This window comes from Piliocolobus tephrosceles, chromosome 5 (assembly GCF_002776525.5).
Source record: "Piliocolobus tephrosceles isolate RC106 chromosome 5, ASM277652v3, whole genome shotgun sequence".
In the NCBI taxonomy this organism is placed as follows: domain Eukaryota; kingdom Metazoa; phylum Chordata; class Mammalia; order Primates; family Cercopithecidae; genus Piliocolobus; species Piliocolobus tephrosceles.
Window position 1 is genome coordinate 50,833,753 of NC_045438.1, and position 23,357 is coordinate 50,857,109.

The 23,357-nt window shown below is 45.4% G+C and overlaps 3 long non-coding RNA genes and 1 pseudogene across 3 annotated transcripts in view; 1 reads left to right on the forward strand and 3 right to left on the reverse strand.

Annotated features, from left to right (window-relative positions):
• The window catches only part of LOC111530442, a 6,296-nt gene extending 5,638 nt beyond the window's left edge, over nt 1-658 (forward strand). Inside the window, exon 3 of the long non-coding RNA XR_004228951.1 lies at nt 543-658. This is a non-coding gene — a long non-coding RNA (uncharacterized LOC111530442). The remainder of the gene's footprint in view (nt 1-542) is intronic.
• Nucleotides 1-23,357, reverse strand: part of LOC116418817 — a 188,167-nt pseudogene that overhangs the window by 25,754 nt on the left and 139,056 nt on the right.
• LOC116418794 lies at nt 7,766-14,566 on the reverse strand. The gene is made up of 3 exons (XR_004228950.1): nt 12,676-14,566; nt 7,948-8,047; nt 7,766-7,824 (listed from the first exon to the last, which is right to left on the reverse strand). It is a non-coding gene; the product is annotated as an uncharacterized LOC116418794 (long non-coding RNA).
• Nucleotides 15,320-22,781, reverse strand: LOC116418793. Its single transcript, XR_004228945.1, has 2 exons — nt 22,050-22,781; nt 15,320-18,136 (listed from the first exon to the last, which is right to left on the reverse strand). It is a non-coding gene; the product is annotated as an uncharacterized LOC116418793 (long non-coding RNA).

Sequence of the window (23,357 nt, forward strand, 5' to 3'; positions counted from 1 at the left end):
ACCCAGGGGTAAGTTTCAGATGGCCCAGGACAGGAGGGAGCAGGTACAGTGATAGGTTAGAGGCATTTATAGTTTTCATGTAAAAATACAAATGGGGGCTGGGCACCGTGGCTCACGCCTGTAATCTCAGCACTTTGGGAGGCTGAGGTGGGCCGATCAGAAGGTCAGAAAGTTGAGACAAGACTGATCAACATGGTGAAACCCTGTCTCTACTAAAAATGCAAAAATTAGCCAGGTGTGGTGGCGCACGCCTATAATCCTAGCTACTTGGGAAGCTGAGGCAGGAGGATCGTTTGAACCCAGGAGGCAGAGGCTGCAGTGAGCTGAGGTTGTGCCACTGCATTCCAGCCTGGGCAACAGAGTAGGACTTTGTCTCAAAAAAAAAAAAAAAATACAAATGGGAAGGTCATCTTACCCCTCAAGAGGTCTAGAGGCAAGGCTAAGATGTGGCAGAGAGAGTAAGGCCAGGAAATTGTAAGGAGAACAGGATGGGGATGCAAAATTTGTCAAGACCAGAGCTGATCTCTCTCTAAAGGGGGCAGAACCCCTCACCCTGCAGGCCAGGATGTCTTGTGAGCAGAAAGCCGAAGGACACAGCAGTGGATCTTGGCAGTTCGGTTTCAATGGACAGATCTTCCTCCTCTTTGACTCAGAGATCAGAATGTGGACAACGGTTCATCCTGGAGCCAGAAAGATGAAAGAAAAGTGGGAGAATGGCAAGGATGTGACCATGTCCTTCCATTACATCTCAATGGGAGACTGCACAAGATGGCTTGGGGACTTCTTGATGGGCATGGACAGCACCCTGGAGCCAAGTGCAGGAGGTAACAGAAGAAAGAGAAATGGGGCTCTCAAGTGGGTATCCCTGGAGGAGGCTCAGAAGAAAGCAATCTGGGGCATTCCCAAGAGGAGGGGGTTTTGAGTTCCCGGGCACACTCAATTCCTGTGGCAGAAGTTTAGGGCTTCATTCCAGAGAAACCAGTTCGGGTACCAGCGATTAATGTGGAAAGTGAAGAGAAGAGAGTGTCCAGGACAAGGTTTAGAAAAGCCCAAACCCCTGGGACACATGGGATTCCTGGCCGGGCCCTGGGCTGATGCCCCTGCCATCCCACCTCCATCACACTCCAGATCCTGAGCCAGCTGATGGCTCTGTCTGGAGCAGAGTGGACTCAGAGACCAGGGATATGGTGGCACATGGGGGCGGGTGACCTGCTGCTGGAGTTTCATGCTTACCTCTGAGCTCACCAGGAATGGATGGCACAGGCCATGGACAGTCACATTCAGAGTTATGGGTGCCACTTCAAGGTGATGTGGGAAGCTCTCTGATGTGGAACATCAAGGAAATGGTAGGTACAGGCTTCAGGGCCAGGGCTGGGTGTGCAGGGAAAAACCTGCCCCTCAGTGACAGGGGCTGTGAGATGGGGAGTAGTGACTATGGAGGGGTTTCCCAGGACAAATGACCCAGGATTTCTTCAGCGACATAAACCAACGCTGTGTCTTTTTGGAAGGGTGAACATGTCCCCAAGAAGGCACCGTGAGCATGGTCTCCTTCAAAGTCTTTATTCTTGCTGTCAGCATGTCCATCATAATATAAAGTTAGCAGTAAAATATTCCACTAAAGTGCAGTATATTTTCTCATGTTGGTATTGCATTTCTGTTTCTTTGTCAGACTAGAACATCTGAACTAGTAAAAGATTAAGCAACCCAAATGCTGGATTAAAAAAATGTTAAACCTTTCAAATATATTAATGAGGACTTAAAAGTAACACACAATAAGAAGTATCACATGAATCTAAATCTCTCCACATAGTTTCAAAAATATAGAGATCAAATAATAGGGCAAAGAAAGCACCCTGATCTATATTTTCAGTAAAATGAGTAGATAGGAAATGCCTAAATCCATCAGATCCTTGTCTGTAAAACAGATAATCGAAACAACTGGTGAATCTTGGGTAGTGTCTGAGCATGAGATGGATGTAAGGTATGGATGTGAAATCTGTTTTGGTGATTGTATTGTGCTTATTAGGAGAGTGCCGTGGTTTGTAGGAAGAACACTAAAGTATGGAGCATGAGGTGGCATCATTAAAGATGAGGCATCAGTGTGGCAGCTCGCTCTCAAGTAGTGCAGGCAGAGAAGTTCTCTGGATTCTGCTTGCAAATACTTTGCAATTCTTGGTGGTTTCACATTGGTTTTTTTGTTTGTTTTGTTTTGTTTTGTTTTACTAGTTGAAAGTGGGAACGTAAGAAAAACATACTTTTAAGAAACTGATGTAAAGAGATGAATACCTCAATAAATCCACTATGGTTCCTTCTCCTCCAAAGCCAGGGCCTCCAGGTGTTTCCCTCTCACTCTCTGTTCTCTGCTTTGGGCAGCTTCTCCTGCCTTCTCCTTTCTGGAGGCAACTCCCAGGTCCTTCTAGAGCCGGAAGCACCTCAGTCAAAACAGGAGCTGGGATCATTCAGGTTCACAGGCCTTGATCCTCACTTGAACACTGGAGCTGGCAGGAGGCGAATCAGAGCAAAGACTCACCAACTATTCTGAGATTAGACCAGCTGTCTTAGCTGCGTAGGTATGTGCATGTGGTGTGCATTGTGTGTGTGCATGTGTGTCTGTGTCTGTGTGTGTATGTGTGTTTCCATGGATTTTCTGCCTGACACTCATGACTATAATAGAAATTTCCCACACTTCCTCCCTGTCCCTTCTCACCTCCTGACATCTCTTCCTCTCTGATCCTCTATGGTCAAACTCTCCTGGCCTATTCCTGGTCCTATCTTGCTGCCTCCAGGCTTTCTGTTGTGGTGCATCCTCTGACAAGTATTCCATTTCCCACCAGCTCAGAGTCAGTCATGATTTAAAAGTTGGGCACAAATGTTACCTCTCATTAGGTTAGCCATACCTTCCTGTATTAGGATTCTCTGGAGAAACAGAAGTAACTCTGTGTGTGTGTGTGTGTCTCTGTGTGTGTGTGTGTGTGTGTGTGTAGGCAGAGAGAGAGATGGAAAGATTTATTATTAGAAATTGCCTCACACTAATATGTGGCTGGCAAGCCCACCATCTGCAGTGTGGGCCACCCAGCTGGAGACCCAGGAGAGCTGATGCGGCACGTGCAGTCTGCTGGAGGATTTTTTTTTTTTTTTTTTTTTTTTTTTTTTTTTGACAGGTCAGTCTTTTAGATCTTTCAAAACATCCACTAATTAGATAAAGCCCACCTCTGTTACAGGGGTAATCTGCTTTACTCAACATTCACCAATTTAAACATCAGTCTCATCCAAATCACCTTCCAGGTTGACACATCACATCACACCTCCCCAGGCTAAATTATTTCCCACTCCTGTGTCCTGAACCCACAGTGAGAGGACTTCACTGTGTGAGATCGGATTGAATGAAGAAAATGTGGTCCACACACACCATGAAAATCTATGCAGCCATGAAAGACAACAAAATCAAGTTCTTTCCAGCATCATGGATGGACCTGTAGGGCAGTATCATAAGTGACCTAACACAGAAGTAGAAAACCGCATGCTGCAGATTCCCATTTACAAGTGGGAGCTAAACACTGAATACACATGAATGTAAAGATGGAGACACTGGAGATCACTAGACAGGGGAGTGGGGAGGGCAACATGGACTGAAGAACCACCTGTTGGGTACTATGCTTACTGGCTGTGATGGGATCACTGGGGCCCCAAGCCTCAGCCTCCCACAATTGACCCATGTGACAAACCTGCATGTGTACCCTTTATGATATGAATTGAAATAAAAAATTAATAAATAAAATAAAATCACATGAGGCCAAAAAAAAAAAAAAAAAAAAAGAAGAAGAAGAAGAAGAAGAATTAACTGACAGGAGCGAGAGAGAGCTCTGCACTATGAATTCTATCCCTGTTCTAAAAATACACACTCTTGGTCGGGCTCACACCTATAATCCCAGCACTTTGGGAGGCCAAGGTGGATGGATCACAAGGTCAGGAGTTTGAGACCAGCCTGGCCAATATGGTGAAATCCATTTCTACTGAAAATACAAAAAAATAAAAATAAAAACCCAAAAATTAGCCTGGTGTGGTGGCACATGCCTATAATCCCAGCTACTCAGGAGACCGAGGCAGGAGAATTGCTCCAACCCGGGAGGCGGATGCTGTAGTGGGTCAACATCACACTACCGCACTCCAGCCTGGGCGACAGAGAGAGATTCTATCTCAAAAAAAAAAAAAAAAAGATACACTCTAGTGATCTAAAATAATTGTAAAGTGTATGATCATAATTGTATAAAAATTACATATGATTGCACCAAAACCCTAACATGAAACACTGTGTGATGGAATATCAGATGATTTCCACCTTGTTCTTTATACCCTTCCTTTTTGTCCCATTTTCAAGTGACATTTTTTTGTTTATCCTCAGGCTTCCCCTTCTGCATCCACCACCTCCTTTTTCACTGTCCACCTCAGTCCTTCCTCTGGCCTGGGATTGTGGCTTCCTTAGCACTCAAGGGACAAGAGCTGCATTCAGCCTCAGGATAGAGGAGGACACAGGGCAGGTGGTGGAGGTGGTCTCACATTGCAGAGGAAACTAACAGACCCCAATCTCTATCACAGACAGCTGTGTTTCTCCACCAGGTTATCTACAACCAAGACAAACTTGCCCCTTTCCTGATTGGTTTTTTGTTTTTTTTTTCTCCCTCTTTTCAACTCCTTGATGAAAATTCATATTCTTCCTCCTAACATTTATTTCTACTTCTTGCCTTCACAATATATTCTGGTTTATTGTGCCCAGAAAACACCGGTTCCACCATGTCCTAAGTTACCATCTAAAGTGTAGCGAACAAATGGGCAACAAAGAGGCCCCTACGCAATGACTGTCCTTTCATTTATTCACTCACAGGGTAGGTATAGCCTCAGCATGGATAATGGGCTGTGCCATGAATGCTTCCCTGAGGAAAACAGACAAAATCCCTGCTCCAGTGGGGACAGCAAGTGAACATAATGAGCAGGTGTATTCCAGAATGTAGGAAAGTGACAGATGACTTAGGGGGTGGAGAACAAGGATGTGGGAAGGAAGAGAGAGAGGGGGAGGCCCAAGGTCCTCAGTAACCAGAACAAAAAGGTCTCCCAGGGAGGTGACATGTGAGTCCTGGCTTCATGGAGGTGAGCTTTCCCGCAGGAGGCAGAGCCCGAGAAATGGCCTGGAATGGTCCAGGGAAAATCCAGAAGGTGCCTCCGTAACATTTTCAAGATAGCCCTAAAACAAAAGAAATAACCAAGAATGTATCTATTAAGTAGTTAGGACCAAACAATATATATTTATGACTTAGCAATTTCATCACCGTTTAAGAAAATATTTCACATAAATTGAAAAAGTAGTATGTTTGTTTCATTCTTAAATAATCACAAGTGTTTACTAATGGACATGTGTACCTACTGGGCACTGAACAACTTCTCAAACCTTGGGAGCCGATTGGACACAGTTGCCATCATTTCCTATTTCATACAGATTTTTACAGGGGTTCTTGTTTTTTAATCACACCATCTGTTGAAAGCACAGATTGTAAAATTACATCTAAAGCAATGGTGCATAGTCTTAAGGTTGAAACTGTGAAATACCTTGCACTAGCACTTCCTGAGGTGTCCCGCAGATGTGACTGCTCATCCTTCAAATATTTCAGTAACCCCAGAATGTTTTCTCACAGTGAGTTTGTGCTGAGTTCCTCGGCACACAGCCTGGGATCCACAGCCATGGGCTAGAGAGAGGACAAAAGAGGCAGTGACATCATGGCGCATGAGGGGTCCATAAAGAGTTCCTTTTTGGGAGAGTTGGGGCAGTTCCTCCCACCCTGCAGATCAAGATTCCCTGAGGGCAAAGAGCAGAGGGGTGCTCTCTGGTGGCCCAGCAGTTCTGCCCCAGGGGAGAGGTTTCTCTTTTGCTGCAGCGAAAAGAAACAGGATGCTGCTTCATCCCAGAGCCACGTTGTTTCAGATAACACAGTGACATCCTACTTGATGGCTTCAGAAATCCTTGGAGAGCTGAGAGACAGCACCTGAGGTGACAAGAGAGTAGGCAGGTTTGGTTGGACATGACAGCTCTCGAGATGACACCCAGTTTCTCCCGTGCGTCTGTCTGTGTGCCTATATGTTTCTGTGAGTGTGTGTGTGTGTGCATGCATGTGTGTGTGTGTGCACCTGTGTCTGTATGTGTGCATGTGTTTGTGTTTGTTTCTATGAGTGTGTGTGCATGTCTGTGTGTGTGTGTGTGTGTGTGTGTGTGATAACATACATGTATGAATGGTGAATTGATTTCCTGGTTGATTTGCTGTGGAGGGAGACAGGGACTCCAAGGAAGTTTTTTCATCCACCTAGCCTATCATCCTGCCTGACAGTCCCTCCTCCCTGTGGAAAGAATCTATCCCAGTAACTGAGGCTTCATTACTGCAGACTTCTCACAGCTCCTCAAACTTCTGTGATATTTGCACTCCCAGGCCTCCTCCTCATGCTTGTCCCTCTGCCAGGTGCCCTGTCTTCTCCCATCTGGCCACGCTGTATTCTTTCTATTCCTACAAGAACAGCTGAAATGCCACCTCCTGAAAAGCCTGCATGCAACTACCCAGGCAGAATGAATCACCCCCTCTTCTGTCCTCTGATAGCCCCAACCACTGCGGGGACATCACATCATCATCAGCAGCCACATGGGTGTTTGTTTCTGTCCCTAGATACTAAGTTCCTGGAGGACAGGAAACATCCATCACCCACATGTAAACCCAGCACCTAGCACAGTGGCTGCCTTATGATAGGGTTTAAGACACATGGGAAGAATCCAATCATCAGACTACCCCAGGGCTGCTAGAACTCAGAAAGGGATCCCCGTAATTTGGGGGATTGGACAAAGGTCTTCATTTCTGTTCTTTCCAGCACCAACCTCCATGGCTCCACTCATCCCTACTCCTTCCTCCAATTAAGATTGGCCAGTCAGGAGAGCGGTAGGGGCAGGAGCAGCTCCACCTGGTCTCCTCCACCACCCATGGTGGGGTGCACCCTTGGTGGGACCTGATAAGCACAACAGCTTCTGGGCCTAAGGGACCTGGGGTCTCCGCAGCCCCACAGAGACCAGGAGGAGCTGTTCAGCCACTTGCAGAGACAGCCAGAGAGAGTGCTTCAAGGACTGCAGGGAGCTCTGGAGAAGTGGGGAGTTCAGGACCCTCTTTTGTGGGGCATGAGAAATTTAGGCAAGATCATGTCTACAAAAGAGGCTATAACTTTGGGTTATCAAAACTTTCACCTCCTTACCCCTTCCAGATCAGAGTGGGTGCTTTACTTGTTTTTATGGATTATTATGTCACCCAAAATTAGAGGTCAGAATCACCCTAAATATTTGAAACTTCTTCAAGATTTGACAAATGCATAACATTTTCATGCCACTTCTATTTTTAAGAAGCTGTGGCTGAAGAAACATTTTATTGTATAGCATTGCCCACATTAATTATACAGAATTTTAAAAATCTACATAATGTCATACAACCATGACAAAAGTAAAAACTAAAAAGTAGCAACTTTTTGGACCAGGAGTGGTGGCTCACACCTGCAATCCCAGAAATTTGGGAGGCCAATGCTGGAGAATCGCTTGAGGCTAGGAGTTGGAGATCAGCCGTGGCAACATGGTGAGACCATGTCTCTACAGAGAATTTTAAAAATTGACCAAGCGTAGTAGCACAAGCCTGTAGTCCCAGCTCCTCAGGAGGCTATGGTGGGAGGATCACTTGAGCCAGGGAGTTTGAGGTTGCAGGGGGTTGAGGTGATGCCACTGCACTCCAGACTGGGTGACACAGTGAGAGCCTGTCTCAAAGAAAACAACAACAAAACCAACATAAGAAATGACAAAGAAAAAATTAAACACAAATGAGCAAATTTGACAGAGGACTTGTGCGACCCAAATGACCAAATCATGCAACTTCTTACTTTTGATATAGTCAGGGGTCTGCTGAGTGTCAGCATTCCCAGAATGTTCCATCTCATGAAATATAATTTCCTCTGGTGAATCCACTCCTTAGTCCAGGTCCTCCGAGAAGAAGCAAATGGGATTCACATGAGGGGATTTCATTGGTGGAAACCCTGGGAGAACCATTCAGCAGGACACAGTTCTGACACCAAGTGCAGAAGGGAGGGACATGAGGTTGGACAGGTGCATCCTACACTACAGTGAACGGTGCTGGGACAACTGGATGGTGCATGCAGAAGAATGAGGCAGGTCCCCTCCTTACAGCACACACAAAAACTAGCTCTAGATGAATGGCAGATGTCCACCTAAGACATGAAACTATGAAAGCCTTAGAAGAAAATAGGGCTGTAAATTCTTGTGACCCCGGATTTGGCAAACGCTTAAGTACTGTATGCCAATAGCACAAATGGCAAAATAAAAGGTATTTTAATTTCATTTCATGCAAATGTAAACTTTTGTGCTTCAAAAAGGACTCCATTTAGAAGGTTAGAAAAAGACTTATGGAATGAGGAAAATATTTGAAAATCATATATCTGATAAGGGACTGGTATCCTGAATATCCGAAGAACTCTTGCAAATCAATATTCTAAAGTGAAATAACCCAATTTATATATATGCAAGAGAATTGGAATAGACATTTCTCCAATGTGAGACAGGTATACTACAGGGTGGTCACAAAAGAATAGAAAACTTTAGGCAGCAGTTTCAGGTAACTAGCAAAAAGAATCTGTTCAAATATCTGCAGAGGCTGTGGGCTGGTAAGATGCTGAAAACCAGAATGTAGACCAAGCTGCCTAAGAATGAGTGGACCCAACATGGCCCTGGATTTGACCTAGGTTTCACCTAGGACCTCATTACATGCTGATTAACATACTAAACCCACACCAGCCAGCTCTCTAGCAGCTCTGAAGATACCCGTATTTGGTGTGAAAATGCGGGCACCACAGTTGTGAGAAACCCTCTCCTTTTTCAAAGAATTTTCATGAACATTCCCCCCTTTCGTTGAAGAAACTCATAAAGGTGGCAGCCCCAAACCCCCTTGCACCTGCCTCTCTCTTGAGTTCCCCCGCACTCCCTTTACTTGAGTGTGTACTTTTCCTTTTACAATAAATATCCGTTCTTTCTCTATTTTCTACTGGTCCTTGAATTCATCTTCCCAGGCGGTGTCAAGACACCGACACCGGCTGGGGTCACAGTCCCACTGCGGTTTGCAGACTTCCCCTTCCCCACTGACATCAGAAGAAGAATGCAGGCAGGGCGCGGTGGCTCACGCCTATAATCTCAGGAGCTTGGGAGGCCGAAGCTGGCGGATCGCCTGAGGTGGGGAGATGGAGACCAGTCTGATCAACATGGAGAAACCCCATCTGTACTAGAAATACAAAAAACTAGCCGGGCGAGGTGGCGCATGCCTGTAATCCAAGCTACTTGAGAGGCTGAGGCAGGAGACTCGCTTGAACCCGGGAGACAGAGATTGCGGTGAGCAGAGATCACCCCATTGCACTCCAGCCTGGGCAACAGGAGCGAAGCTCAGTCTCAAAAAGAAGAAGGAGAAGCAGAAGAAGGAGGAGAAGGAGAAGGAGAAGGAGACGCAGAAGGAGTAGGAGAAGGAAAAGAAGGAGAGAAGGAAAAGGAGAAGGAGAAGAAGGGCAGTGAACCCAGGAAAAGGTGCTCAGCGTCCACAGCCCTCAGGGAAATGCCAACCGCACCCACAAGGGGACGCCTCACCCCGCTGGAATGGCTGACCCCAAACACAGTGAGGCTGGAGGGGGTGGGGCCTGCGTTCCTTACAGGGCAGAGAGCAGGAGACGGGGAGTCCATGAGTGTGGGGGATGTGTGCGTGTCACCCTCTCCCCATTTTCCTGGCGGAGGTTCCTCCCTTTTTTCTGGCCCTACTTCCTTCCTTCCTCTCCCTTTCTCCTGCCCTCCCTCCTATCCTTCTGTTCCACCCATTCCAAGGTTTTCTCCCCCTCACGACGTCCATACTTGAGGCCCCCAGCCCAGCGGAAAAGCCAGGAGCCCTGGACCGGGAGTGTCGAGGTTGGGGAGGCGACAACTGGAAGCCCCTGCCGGACCCTGGACACTTAGCACCTAGTGAGTCTCAGTCTCCCTCCTGCAGGAGCCCCAGGGCAAGGAGAATGGGGGATCCTCGCGGGGACCACACTGTTAGGGCCCCACGGATCCGAGTGGGATGGTGACGTCCCAACTTTCCGGATTCAAGAGATTCTCCTGCCTCAGCCTCGTGAGTAGCTGGGATCACAGGTGCCCACCACCACACCAGGCTAATTTTTTTGTTTTTAGTAGAGACGAGGTTTCACCATGTTGGCCAGGCTGGTCTCGAACTCTTGAATTCTGGTGATCCACTCACCTCAGCCTCCTAAAGTGCTGGGATTACAGGCATGGGCCACCGCACCCAGCCCATCCTATATTTAATATGCTGCTTCATCAGTGTGTTGAGTTCCAAATTTTAATTGACAAATTTTTCATTGCTATAAGTGCTGCTTGGTTCTTTCTGTTTCAGATATAACTAGTCTTTTTGACAATGTCTTAATAGTTGCAGTGGGTTTTATTCTTTTATGTCTTTAATGATTTAAGGATACATATTTTGCTATTTCCTTTGTAGTTCTAATATCTGTAGTTCTTCAGGGCCTAACCTACTCTGTGGGATTGACTCAGTCACTTCCTGTGGTTTGACTCTTGATACATTCTGTAGGTTTCTGAGCTTTTTTGTGGCATGGCTTTTTTACTGTAGGAAACCTCTGCTGCCTACGTGAGGTTGTGTTCTGCAGAGATATTATGTTTGATTCTGTCAACGCCTGTGGATCGTCACAAGCCAGGGATCATTTTTGTTAATTTTTTGGCTCGCACATTCCTGGAGCAGTCAGGTAGAAAACATTCTAACGCTCAGGAAAGCTGCAGTGATGAATCCTCAGGGCAGAGTGCTTTACTGGATTTTACAGGCGCAGTGCTGCTCTCGCTGGGCATCATTGTTGCTGCTGTGGCTCTTTGTTAGTTTCTTGGGAGGAGGAGACACCTTAGCAAAAAAGCTTTTAAAACAAGATTTGAAATTATTTTGAGAAAAAATATTTCCTGGTTTTCTTGCTTTGTTGTTGCTCTGTCATGTGGTGCCTGCCAGTTACAGCTAAACAGTCACTTTTGTGGTTTCTAGGCAGAAAAATGCTCAAATCACAAGTAAATGTCTAGGCGTCCCAGGAGGTGACTCTGGTAGTGTGTATGTTCATTGCTCATTTGCACTCTTAAAGGTACAATTTTCCTGACTTTTTAACGTTTTCCTAGGGTGCCATCCTGTATGTTAAATTTAAAATTGATGATTTCTTCTCAAAGGTAGTGTTACCATAATTCACACAGTTTAGATATACTATAAAAAAGCATTTAAATCCATTCAACATTGTTCATTAAGCTTCTGTTTGAGTCATAAAATATCTTGTCATGTCTGATTAATTCAACTGAGTTCAGTTTTTAAACAGCACTGCTGTTCTACAATGTGCTACTTGTTGTTAAAACCTAAAAGTCCTAAGTGTTTCCAATAACTGAAAGGGATTGGGTGTTTTACTAAGTTATCTATCATAATTATCATAAATTTAAGACTGTGGGCTGATTTTATGAAATCTATAAAGTATAGAAATAATAAGAAGTAAAAATGAATTTAATGTAGTTCTAGCCTTCATTTTGTCTAAAAGCCAATGTCCAGTGAAAACACTTATTTTCCTCCCTCTGCAAACCTGAAGCAAGCACTGCTAGAAATGTGATTTTCTACAGAAGTGACAGGTTGATAAGATGATTCATGACTGAAGTAATATTATTCAATTGTTTTGTATTTATAGCCTGGGAATATGCTTTACAACATGGCCAAATGTCTGTATGTTTCAATATACTCCCAAAGATAAGAGACTTTTTTTGTGTGTATGTGACACAGTTTTGCTCTGTCATCAGGCTGGAGTGTAGTGGTGCAATCTCAGCTCACCACAACCCCTGCCTCCCAGGTTCAAGTGATTCTCCTGCGTCAGCCTCCCAAGTAGCTGGGACTACAGGCACGTGCCACCGCACACAGCTAATTTTCATATTTTTAGTAGAAATGGGGCTCTACCATGTTGGCCAGGATGATCTCAATCTCTTGACCTCATGATCCACCCGCCTCAGCCTCCCAAATGCTGGGATTACAGGCGTAAGCCAACGTGCCCGGCCAAGAGACTTTAAGCTCCTATGTTCATAGAGGAGTATTGTCTGTAAATTATATCTCAGTAAGTATAGTATTTATAAAATATGGAGGAGAGAAGACTAGCAGTAGCTGTGTAAGAGAAAAACAATAAGCTTATCTGATCTACAAGGAGCATCTGTGACATGGTGGGTTAAAATATAAACCATTCTCTACCTCCTTGAGACTGTGACTAACAGCCTAGAACAGTACAAATCCACTGGATGAAGACAGGAAAGAAGCTCAGGCTTCTGGCTCCCTCACCCAAATTACCCCAGAGAAACAATGGAAGGAAGAAGGAAACACTTGGCAAACAGACTACACAACAGCAACCCTGGTTGCAAGATAACGACAGAGTATTCTTTCTAAAATATGAAGGAAAAGAACTTGAGCCTAGAATTTTTTTATCCGAATTCTCATTTAAATAAGAAGGTATCCTTTCTGTTGCAGCCATAACAAATTGCCACATACTTACCTACTTAAATCAGTACATCTTTATTATTTCACAGTCCTCTAGGTTACAAGTCTGAGATGGCTTGATTGGTTTCTCTGCTCCCAGTTCCTCAAGGTCAAGGTCAAGGTGTCCACCCGCTGGGCTCTGATTGGGAGGTTTTGGAAGCCTCTGCTGCGAAGTACATTCAGGTTGCTGGCAGAATCCAGTCCTTGGATCTGCGGTACTGAGGTCTCAGCTTCCCTGCGGACTGTCAGCTGTGACCCTTCCCTAACTCCTAGAGGCCCCTCTCCAGTCTTGCTCACGGCCCCCACATCTCAGGGTCAGCAACAGTGCATGGAATCCTTCTCATGCTTAGAATCTCTCTGACATCAGATGTATCTTTCTTGGCTCCAGCCTGAGAAAATTCTCAGCTTTTTAGAGCTCATGTAATGACACTGGGCCCACTCAGAGAATCCAGGAAAATCTCTCTTTTTAAGGTCAACTGATTAGTAGTTTTAATTATGAATGTGCAGAGCCTAGACTAGCGGTGCCTAGACTCACAGTACCTAGACTAGCGGTGCCTAGACTCACAGTACTTAGACTAGCGGTGCCTAGACTCACAGTACCTAGACTAGCGGTGCCTAGACTAGGAGCAGCTGGTTTGTCTAGGCCCCTCAGCCCTTATTCTCTCCATCCCCTTCTTCCTGGCCCCCTTTTCTTTCCCGTTTCCATTCCCACTTTCATACTCCTTCCTTCCTTGCTTAAAATACTGGATTTTCCTGCGGCTGGTACGCTCCAGGCTCGATCAAACAGGCTAAGACAGTGGTTAGTTGTCCTATCATCAGTGTTTTCTAGAACATATCGTTCTAAAAAAGGTACAGGAAACTTGAAGGGGCAGCTTCCGAATCCTGCCCAACACAGTGTATTAGAAATATTTGAAATGATAGAAAACCTGAAGGATATTTGCCTCCTGAAGATCCAAGTTGGAAATAGTTTAGACGAAGGTACCTCAATAGCAAGAGAAACACAGGAGATGCCACAAGAGAACCGAGGAGGACTTGACCAAAGAATCTGTTCCAGATTACTGTTATCTCACAACAAGGGAAATGTGAAGTTAGGATCGCAGAAACAAGGAAGTGTAGCTAAGAATAACCGGGAATTACAGCTAGGAAAGATATCAGGAAAATGGGGCTGGAGGTGGCACGCAAAAGGAATAGGAAAACATGCTGATACTTCTAAAATTAGGAATAAAACAAAACCATTAATACCAATAAATGTGATACATATTGGTATGAGTCATAGGTTAAGGGCAGCCACCCTAGAAGGAAACTAGAATATATAACTTTTAACCAACCAAAGAAAACCTCAGTATACTAAATGGAACACAGGTATGGAAGGGGAAATACCAACAATAAAAAGCACAGTAAATACACGTGGACCAGGCACAGTGGTTCATGCCTGTAATCCCTGCACTTTTGGAGGCCGAGGTGGGAGGATCCCTTGAGCTCAGGAGATCAAGTCCAGCCTGGGCAATATAGGCCGACCCCATCTCTACAAATATAGAAAATTAGCCCAGTGGGTGTTGCCTGCTTGTAGTTCTGGCTACTCAAAGGCTGAGGTGTAGCAAGACGAGCCGCAGACAAAACTCCTCAGACACCGGATTAAAGAAGGAAGAGGTTTTTTGTTTGGCTGGGAGCGTCGGCAGACTCTGTCTTAAGAGCCAAGCTCCCCAAAAAATAAATTCTTGGCCATTTTAAAGGCTTACAACTTTAAGGGGTCCACGGGAAAGGATCGTGATAAATCGAGCAAGCATGGGAAACGTGACTGGGGGCTACATGCCTCAGCTAACAGAACAAAAATTTTACAATGCTTTTTTCATACAGTATCTGGAATTTACAGAAAACACAAGTAGTTTAGGTCAGGGGTTGATGTTATTATTATTACTTTTTTTTAACTCCTAGGGCCGGGTGGTGGTGCCAAGGTTGTCTGGCTATTTATCTTACTTTTGTTTCTTTCTAGTTTTTTGCTTTCTGTCTCCTCCTGTCTTGTGAACTAGGCAATGTGGGGGGACGAGGGCAATAGGAGTAGTAGTGGTCTCCTTCCTTATCCCCCTCCTTGAGAATTTTCACTAATTAGTCGGAGTTCTCTCTTTTATTTTTACTTTCTAAGTCTCTTTGTGAGACACAGTGATAGTGTTTTATGTAACACACTTGTGTTGAAGTTTTCTGACGAGCCATGGTAGCTACAAAACCTTTTATCATTTGAAGGAGCAAGCGTAATACACAGGGGAACAGCAAGCAAGTTTCTATTACCAGTAATACATTTACAATGAGGATTTTAAATGTTTTGTAGCTGGAAACTATTTTCTAAATGAAGACCTAGGATCAAGCCTGTGTTAAACCTGTAAAGGCACATGTATCAACTTTGTCATGTCCTAAGCAGGTTAGTTTCTTACTGGGTCTTAAAAGCTTTTTTCTAGCGAGTAACACAGTATTTTTTAATAACAGAAGTTTTTAAGAGCCAGATGCTTGAACTTGGGGTGTCTGTTTGGGGAAAGAGTTAGTTAAAGTAAAGTTCTCTGGAGGCATTAACTCTTTTGCTTCTCAAGGCCATTGGTGTCTTATGTTAGCCTTTTTATAAACATAACATGAAGAAACATCTAGGCTGCCAGCAATGTTTTCAGCTAACTGAGCATATAGGTTTTGTCTTTTCTTTTCTTTCTTTTTTTTTTTTTGCTAAAGAAGGAGGTTCTGGTAACTTCTGGTTTATATGTTTAAAGAATGACTGAAAGACTTGGAATTGTTGCTGGGCTGGATGGGTCTGGGTTTCCTAAGTAGTATGTGTACAGTGGGAACACCTTATATAGGTGTTTCTTCTAGCATGGTTATGCGGGGTTAACAAGAACAAAATAATATACAGCATATTCATATCCAGCAAGGACAAAAGAGGTCCTTACCTGGGAAAAAGGTTGAATACCGCGACAGAACAATAGGAAAACAGTATTACAGGAAAACTATTCATCTTAAGATTTTTAACTACATTTACTTGCTCGATGAGTCCTTAAGCTTTGGCCATGCGTAGACTAGTCAGCTGCCGGTATGTGACTAGAGCAGGGCTTGTTGTCTCCTCAAGCTTCAGCCGTGTGTAGACTGGTCAATATCCGGAGTGACCAGAGCAGGGCTGTCATCCTCAGCAGCAGCTTGGTCTCGTCCCAGGATCAGCCGGGTTGGATGATCTGTGTCCTGCTGGCTGCTCCACTTGTCCTCAGCTGCCGGTGTTAGCTGACTGAGGGGATCCAAGACACAACACCTGCAACTTTAACAGCAGTGGGAGTGGACAAGGTTACAGTAGAGGGCCCGTCCTATATGGGTCCTAGAAAAATTAGATTTTACTTTAAACAGAGTCACTAGATTTAAAGGGATATCAGACTTACAGGCCTTTTTATTTATTTAATCATGAACACTTCATGTGGCTATTTTTAAAGCCTGCATTTGCTTTTTTAAGGTTAATTCCTTTAGTTTCTGGAGGTCACCTTTAATTTGACTTATGATTTGGGGGTGGCTGACCAAACAAAATCTTATAGGGCAAATACCTAGTTTGTTTGGTGGGAGTGCACCTGACTTGGAGGAGGACCGTAGGCAAAATCCTGATTTTATCTTAAACGAATTTCCTGGCAATATTTCTTCAGTAGCTGCTTGAGTGTCCAGTTCATGCGTTCCACCTTTTCTTGAACTTTGTGGCCGATAAGTTGTGTGTAACTTCTATTTTATCTTTAACAGTCTTGTTAAATCTTGCACTATTTCAGCTACAAATGCTGGCCTATTGTCTGACTTTAAAGTTAGAGGTAGTCTAAACCTGGGGATAATGTCTTTTAACAGTACTTTAGTCACTTCTTGTACTTTTTCTGTCCTGGTGGGGAAAACTTTATCCTGAAAAGGTGCAAACAAGCACTAGCCTGTACCGATAGCCTCCAGCACTGGGCAGTTCTATAAAGTCTATAAGCAGGTTTTCACAAGGTATGGCTATTTTTCCTGTTTAAGTTTCTTAGAGGAGGGGCTCTTCTCCCCCCACTGCCTCCCTTTGTAACTCTATTTAGTGACTTAGCCTTCAGTGAGTAATTGGAATCCAGATACAGCAGAATCTTGCTACTTTTAACTTCTAATGTGACCATGGGCTCCTGGGAACCTAGTCTGCCCTAGTCTTTACATTCTTCAGCTCCTGTCAGCCTGATCAGATGAGTATTTGGTTCCTCCAAGGTGCCACAGACCTTGGCCGATGGCCTCTTTGTCTTGTGGCCTTGGCCATTTCCTTTATTGCCTTTTGAACATTTATCCTTCTAGTGTCCTTTCTTTTTGCATCTCACACATTAATCTCTCTCTAGCCTTGTCTGGTTCTGGAATCCTTGCCTAACTCTACTTCTTTCACATTTACATCCACGTCCACGTCCTCTCACATTGTTAATCTCTCTTTTTTTATACTAACTGTTAGTCTTTCTTTTTCTTTTGCTCTTTCCTAGTTTTGTTCCTTGGTCACACTTAACATACACCTTGGTGGCAGATGGTATTCATGCCTGCAGCTTCTGCTTGATGTTAACCTGGGCTTGCTTTACAAATGAAGTATTCACTATATACTGATTTTCAGCAGCCTCAGGGTTAAATGGCGTGTAAAACCAGAATGCTTTATAGTCTTTTATAAAACTGACTTAGGCTCTTGTCAGCTCCTTGAAGCATTCCTGAAATCTTTTTTATATTACTTGCTTTTTTTCTACTAACTCTTAGCCTCTGCAGAAGTGCTTCTCAGTACCTCTGCAAACGCTGAAGCTGAGTTGCATTCTCTGGGTCTTTTTTCCCCTTTTTCCTAGAGTTTAACAGGCTCTTCTCTTTATATAATTTTTCATTTACTTGGAGGGTTAAACAGGCATACCAAGAGTCAGTGTAAATGTTTACGGTCTTACCTTTACTGAGTTCTAAGGCCCGAATTAAAGCATCGAGCTCAGCTTAACGACAGTGTCCAGGGTTACCACCTCATATTCTGCACATCTCTCTCCTTGTGGGTTGATGAAGCTGTTCCCATCCACGTATAGCTCCTAGTCTACTGATGCCCAAGGCTGGTCCTGGAGGTCAGGTCTGCTAGAGTAAACTTGAGTCCAACACCTCTACACAGTCATGCTCTACAGGGCTTTAGCTGCTGGGAGCAAGGTGGCAGGTTCGGGTGCTTCCAGTTTAGTAGATCAATGGTTGAAAAGGGCTGATAGATGAAAGTCTGTTGCCCCACCCCCTGGATGTAGGCTTGGTCATTATAATAGACAGGTCCTCGCGTCTCCGTGAGAGGCATTTACAATAGCTCAAGCAAGAACAGATCTCAGATGACCCACTTGACTATCTTGACTTCCTTCCTTGGCCTCTTGAGGCTCCGATCCTCCCCTTCGAGGTGAGACCTGGGGTATGTTAACTCCTGAATCTCATTTCTGAGGGGGCTGTTGGCGTCAGTAAAGCAGAGTAGGCTGGGACATATGGAGAAAGAATTTCTATTATCTCTGGTGGCTCCTGCAAAACTGGCTTCCCTTACTGTTTCTGGGACTCCTTTTTTTTTTTACTTGTCTGCTGGTGAAGCTGCTCTTACTTTTACTTTTGGATTTTTTGCAATAAGCTGTTAAACAGGGCTAAATTTATGCTGGTTTTGTCTATGTTATATTTAACCATGAGTCAATATAAAGGAATTTGATCTAGGTACACTGGCTGTCCTCCGACCCCTGTCACCACCTTAAATACATGGCTAATTGTTCTCTGTCTATAGTTCCTTCCATGGGCCATCCAACACCAAAAAAGAGGGCAGTTCTAATTCACACAGAGTTCTTAACCTCTAAGGGGTTAACTTAACTCTATAATCTCTTGCAAAACCTTTCTTTTTTTTTTTTTTTTTGAGACGGAGTCTCGCTCTGTGCCCAGGCTAGAGTGCAGTGGCCAGATCTTGGCTCACTGCAAGCTCCGCCTCCCGGGTTCACGCCATTCTCCTGCCTCAGCCTCCCCAGTAGCTGGGACTACAGGCGCCTGCCACCTCGCCCGGCTAGTTTTTTTGTACTTTTTATTAGAGACGGGGTTTCACCGGGTTAGCCAGGATGGTCTCAATCTCCTGACTTCGTGATCCGCCCGTCTCGGACTCCCAAAGTGCTGGGATTACAGGCTTGAGCCATCGCGCCCCGCCGCAAAACCTTTCTTAAGGTTCTGTAACATGCATTTTAATAGAGTAAGTTTTGATGATTTGATGACTTTCCTTTTTTCTGTTTGAAATTTTTTTAACACAGTTTCTAGCGGAGTGGGCTTACTTTGTGTCCAACCTATTTTTCTCTCGAGACAAAACAACATTCACACTGTAAGAAGGAAAGGGTAAAAGATCACTGACTTGTCTAATTCACACTAAATCAAAATCAAAACTAAAACCAAAGTGTTGTTAAAGGCATGCCTGTTTGTCAAGCAATTTAAGCCAAGTCAAAATCAGGACGAAAACCAAAGTGCCAATAAAGGCATGCCAGTTTATCAAGCAATTCAAGTCAAGTCAAAATCAAAACTAAACCAAAGTATCAAGCAATTAATTCAAGTCAAGTCAAAAACAAAAACCAAAGTGCCGGTACAGGCACGCCATGGGTGATCAGGCCAGGCTTCCACTCAAATGGAGTGGGCAAGTTCCAAAGACCAGTTTTACCAAGTTTCAGATGTCTGGATTTAAAGTGCCAGTTCCTTCCCAGTGTTCAGCCACTGCCTTGATCCTCCACGGGGACCTGCTGTGCGCTGCTCTGACCTGGGCAATTGCCTACCCGGGAGCGAACCACATCGCATCGCTCAAGCTGGCCAGAGTCCCCTGCAGGGATGCTCCACAGGGCAGGCATAAGCTACCTGAGGGGCTGCCTCGACCGACAACCATTGACCGTCCGTTAATCACCTCGCTTCCCAGTCCAGGAACCAAGAAATGTAGCAGGATGAGCCACAGACAAAACTCCTCAGACACCAGATTAAGGAAGGAAGAGGTTTTTTATTCGGCCGGAAGCATCCGCAGACTCACGTCTTAAGAGAAGTTCTTGGCCTTTTTAAAGGCTTACAACTTTAAGGGGTCCACAGGAACGGGTTGTGATAAATCGAGCAAGCGTGGAAAACGTGACTGGGGGCTACATGTCTCAGCTAACAGAACAGAAAGTTTTATAATGCTTTTTTCATACTGTGTCTGGGATTTACAGATAACACAAGTAGTTTAGGTTAGGGGTTGATGTTATTATTGTTACTTTTTTTTAACTCCTAGGGCCAGGTGGCCAAGGTTGTCTGGCTATTTATCTTACTTTTGTTTCTTTCTAACTTTTTGCTTTCTGTCTCCTCCTGTCTTGTGAACTAGGCAAGGTAGGGGGAGGACCGCAATAGTAGTAGTAGTGGTCTCCTTCCTTAGAGGCAGTAAGATGGCCTGAGCTCAGGAGTTAGAGGCTGCAGTTAGCTATGACCACGCCGCTGCACTCCAGCCTGAACAACAGAGGAAAACCCCATATCTTAAAACAAACACAAAAGATGGCGTAGCTAAATCCTAAACAGTAATTATCATAATAAAGGTGAATTACTAAACTTATCACATAAATCACTGAAACTCCCAGGTTGGATTTTAAAATATCGAATAAGGTACACTATTTTCAAAAGGCAATTAACTGTTAAATGTAAAGATTAAAAATAAAAGGTGTTGTATCTGCCAAGAAAGGCTACTTTGTTTTTTTGGTATTTGTTTCTTTTAGCAACTACAATATGTTTTATTGTTCTTGGAAAGGGCTCAGGGTTTGGCTTTAAATCAGGCTGCACACTTTTCATCAGTCTCACATCTCCCTCCCCATGCCAGGCTGACTCCAGCCCACAATGCTGCATTACATTCCAGGCAGACATTCAGGAGCTTCCAGAAGTCACTCCTCCTCCTGACCTCCCTGCAGTCCAAGAATCCCCATGACCCTGCTTAGGGTCCAGCCCTGGAACTCACCCACCTGACCCATCCCGGACCATCCTGGCACCAGGAACAGAAGCTTGATGCAGACGCCCAACTCTGTGCCAGTACGTGTGCCACTGGGGACCTGGAGCCCAGGGTGTGACACACCCAGAGGAAACAGAGGGCCCCCACATGAGTCACCCTGGCTTTCAAGGCTGTCACAGCTCCAGTGGCCTTGCCCCACCCACTTGCAACTCCAGGCCATGGGGCTGAAAATACTTGGATCTTTTCTCCCTCTCAGACCCTAACCCTTCTTTTCTCCTCCACTTTCCTTCTGGCCCCCTTATCTTTTCCCGTTTCCATTCCTGCTTTCAGACTCATTCCTTCTTTGCTTAAATGCAAGATTTTCGGCCAGGTGTAGTGGCTCACAACTTTAATCCCAACACTTTGGGAGGCCAAGGCTGATGGATCATGAGGTTAGGAGTTTGAGACCAGCCTGGCCAGCATAGTGAAACCCCATCTCTACTCAAAATAAAAATAAAAAACATTAGCCAGTCGTGGTGGTAGGTGTTTGTAATCCTAGCTACTGAGAAAGCTGAGACAGGGGAATCACTTGAACCCGGAAGGTGGAGGTTGCAGTGAGCCAAGATTGTACCACTGCATACTAGCCCGGGCAACAGTACAAGATTCATCAAAAAATTAATAATAATAAAAATAAAAAAAATTTAAGAAGGCAAGATTTTCCTCACCATGGTGCACTTTAGGCTCAATCAAATCATATGGAGACAGCTGTTTGCTGTCCTCATCACACTACGTTTTCTAGAAGTTTCTATCCTGATGAAGCACCCCAGACTGGTTGAAAACCAAAGTTACTCTTCGTTGGAAAATGTTTGTGGACACCCAGGTGGGCATACAAATTTCCAAGTTGTGGCTGGAACCAGTGGCTCACTCCTGTAATCCCAGCACTTTGAGAGGCCGAGGCAGGTGGATCACCTGAGGCCAGGAGATCGAGACCAGCCTGGCCAACATGGAGAGACCCTGTCTCTACTAAAATTGTAAAAATTAGCCAGGCACGGTGGCAGGCGCCTATAATCCCAGCTACTCGGGAGGCGGAGGCAGGAGAATCGCTTGAACCCAGGAGCCGGAGGTTGCACTGAGCTGAGATCGTCCAACTGAACTCCAGGTTGAGCAACAGAGCAAGATTTTGTCTCAAAAAAAAAAAAAAAAAAAAAAAAGAAAGAAAAGAAAAAGAAGAAAAAAGAAACACCAACTAAAACAGGAAAAATGGGGAAAAATATTAACCAACCTCAATGCAGCCATCTTCAGGCCCCTGGGGATTACAACTTCCGCTCCAGCTCCCCTCTGCACCTGTGCTTTTCCTCTGAGCCCCATTCACTCCCACAACTCTCTCATTCATTCACTGGTTCACTCAGCCTCCAACCACCCTTAAATCATGTCAGGCTCACCAGGTGATGGAGAGAAAAATCATCCTCTGTGGGTCTGAAAAACACGCCTGAGTCCTGATGGTGGGTCTTGCTTTCATTTCCACCCCCTCACAGCACCCCCAGGGCCATGAAGAGGCCACGGCCTGGGCTCAGAGTTCCAGCTCTCCTCAGGGTGGGCCTGGCATTTGCTGACTTCAAGGAGGGCAGCAGGGCTCACAACTCAAATAGGAAACCTGCCCTCGGTGCTTAGCATGTGCAAGGACAGGGTTCCTTGTAGAATCTGCTCATTTCATCTGTGTTCATACCATTTGTCATTTTCCACATGCCGACATCCATGCCCAGAAAGCTGAAGAACCTTGCACAGGAATATTCAGCCACAGTATCAGCTGACTTCCATGTCTGAATGCATGATCTCTAGATCACAGCCATTACAGTCACTTTTGGGCCACTTCTATCCCCATTCTGGGCTGGTCTGAGTCTGGTGGCCAAATGCGGGCATCAGGGGTGAGGCAGGAGAGCCTAGGTGTGCACAGAGGCCCCTTTAAAAACTCTCCTGTTCTGCAGAGCAAGCTGCAGCTGCAGGAAGAGGACCCAGCATAAAAGAGCCACAGCGGGGAACTCAGCGGGGGCGATATTTGCATGGGGAACTCATTGGGGGTGATGTTTGCATCGGGGAACTCAGCGGGGGCGATGGTTGGGCAGATGGAAAGCCCCTGCAGTCCACAGTCCCCCAAGTTTGGCCCCAGCCCCCGATTAGGCTCTCACCTGGCTGTCCTGCTCCAGGATCTCCTGCCAGCCTCCTTCTGCCTTCCTCCTGTTTCCCCAGTCACTGACCCAGGTCACCCAGCCTCAGGGATGGTGCTGCCAGGGTCTTCCCAGTGGCCTCCTCCCAGGAATAACCCGGATTGCTTGTCCCCAACCCTATGCATGGGAGGCTGTTTTCACACACAGATGCCCAGACCCACCAAGCTGTGCCCCTCCCAAGTCTGAGAACAGCTTACCCCTCTGTGTCTGTTGTCCCGTAGACCACTCTTCACGTGTCCCCTCCTGGACAGTGGCTCTAGTGCATCAGGCCAGAACCTTCTAGGCTCCTGTGTCCCTGCTCAGTCACAGAGGTGGCTGCCCTCCCATGACCCTGTCCTGAAAGCAGAGACAGGCCCTGGGCTTGTCTCTTTTCTTCCTCTTTTCCACAGCTTCAGTACCCTAGGGATTGCTGGTCACCAGCTGCAGGTTCTCCCCACATGAAGACTCATTCAATGGGGAAGGGGCTGAGTGGCTGGGGGCAGAGTGGGCTCAGGAGCTCTGCTCACTCCTCACCCCAGGATAAGC